Here is a 2553-nt window from a genome sequence, read left to right on the forward strand (position 1 = left end):
TCCAAGGCCCAGAGCCGATCATGTCACTCTCTTTCTTAAATATCACGCATAGTTCTTCAGTGATTCCCTGGCACTAGGAGAAGCAGCTTTCAAAGTCTTCCCATGGTATTGTTTCAAAACTAGTTATGCACCACATAAGGATGCTCCAGTCAATGACGGACTGCATATATGATGGTGGTCTGTTGTGCCAAACCCCTATAGACTCCTGTGGAGATGGTACCAGGTTCAAGAGGCCTCAGAGACCCAGAGCCAGCAAATGAGACATGGGGTTTTTTAAAATGGAGAAATACTATCTTAACACAGAAGAATCCTTAGTTTTAAAGGTCAGGAATCTGAATTCTGACATTGCATGGGACACAGGGAATGGCAAATGCACTCAGTGATAACTGTATGTTGGCTACATTGAGTCATTTTCTCCACATTACCTAAATATCTGATACTGAATGTACTGAGCTTGATAGATGTTTTGTTTTTAAGGATAAGTCACAATTAAATAGAAACTGTTTAATAATTTATCTTAGGTGAAAATGATCCTGGTATACAAGAAGTCCTGTAATGCCTAGCTTTATATCATTATTTATATGGACTACGAAGAATTATAATTCTGGTTTATAACCAACTATTTTTATGTCAAAACAAAACAAAAGAAAAAAGCCATGAGAAGACATGGAGGAAACTTAAATGCATATTGCTAAGTAAAAGGCCAAACTGAAAAGGCTACAGACCATGATTCCAACTATATGGAATTCAGGAAACAGGAAAAACATGGAGATGGTAAAGAGAGCAGTGGCTGCCAGAGGGATGAATAAGTGGAGCATAGAGGATTTTTAGGGCAGTGAAACTAGTCTATATGATACGATAATGGTGGATACATGTCATTATACATTTGTCCAAATCCATAGACTGTACAACACCAAGAGTGAATCCTAATATGAACTATAGACTTCAGGTGATAAAGATGTCAATGTAGGCTCGTCAATTGTAACAAATGTACCACTCTAGTGAGGATGTTGATAGTAGAGGAGGTTATGCACACGTAAGGATAGGGAATATATGAGAAATCTCTGTAACTTCTCTCAATTTTGCTGTGAACCTAAAATGGCTTTTTAAGTCTTAAATCAAGAAATTAAACGTATTAACTTCTATAAACACATTCACTGCAAAGACTTGCATAATGCATCTTTAAGTTTGAAAACAGTTGAACATTTGTGAATGTCAATATGGAAACATCCTAGTAAAATACTGTTTTCCAGTTTCAAAGAAGGACACTAATTTCCCTGTTAATCAAATGTTTTGACAACTATGAAAAATACTGACCCTTAATAAATGACCCTGCATGGCTCCTTAACTCTAACACTTTTTTTTTCTGTAAAGACAGGGCCTCACTATGTTTACCCAGGCTGGACTCAAACTCCCCACCTCAAGTGATCTTTCTGCCTCAGCCTCCCAGTGTTAAGATTATGAGCATGAGCCACCATGTCCAGCCAGACTATAATACTTTAATTTCACAAGTTTTCTACCTCACACTGGGAAGCCAAACTAAATTAGCCACTTGAAATAGAAATACTTTTAGGGGCCGGGCGCAGTGGTTCACGCCTGTAACCCCAGCACTTTTGGGGGCTGAGGTGGGTGGATCATTTGAGGTCAGGAGTTCAAGACCAGATTGACCAACAGGGTGAGACTCCATCTCTACTAAAAATACAAAAATTAGCCAGGCATGGTGGTCTGCACCTGTAATCCCAGCTACTCGGGAGGCTGAGGTAGGAGAATTGCTTGAACCAGGAGGCAGAGGTTGAAGTGAGATGAGATCGCACCACTGCACTCCAGCCTGGGCTACAGAGTGAAACTCTGTCTCAAAATAAATAAATAAATAAATAAAAAGAAATACTTTCAGGGATATTTTGTCTTTGATTTTTAACATAAACACTAAGCTAATTCCAATAACAGTTCCTCTGCTATGCTGGCACTGTTCCAAATAACAAATGCAGAGTATGTAGAGAAATCACATATTTATCAAATTTCAAATTGCCAAATATTACTCTTTAAGATGATTGTGATCTTGCTTCCCAATTACTTCATCATCAGATACATGCAGAAGGAACTCAGAATTGGCCTTTGTACTGTCTGCCCCTAACTTCATTCATCATCCTTGCTTGGAATACAGTAATTGCTACTACATCATAGTGAGGCACTTTGTGAATCAATGAACAGACCACAACTACCAGAAGATGCAGGACTATTAACTAATGCAGGACTATTAACTAACAGATTCAAACTTGAGACAGACTTCTCAATGAGAACAAAGATACTATCTAATATATGTTATGAATGTCCCATAAATAATGGCCCTTCAAGGACTATCAAAAGGGATATGCAAATCCTGACATTACTACGGTCACAGTTTGTTCCATATACTGTGTCACCTTTGTAGTACGATAAAAATGAACAAACAACATATAAATTAGCCCTCCTTTTGTTACCAAAAAAGCTGGTCCTCCAAAAGATGGGGTCTTTCCCTGATGGGTGTCACAAAGCCAATACGTGAAACCAAAA

The sequence above is a fragment of the Pan paniscus genome, chromosome 8, assembly GCF_029289425.2.
Source record: "Pan paniscus chromosome 8, NHGRI_mPanPan1-v2.0_pri, whole genome shotgun sequence".
In the NCBI taxonomy this organism is placed as follows: domain Eukaryota; kingdom Metazoa; phylum Chordata; class Mammalia; order Primates; family Hominidae; genus Pan; species Pan paniscus.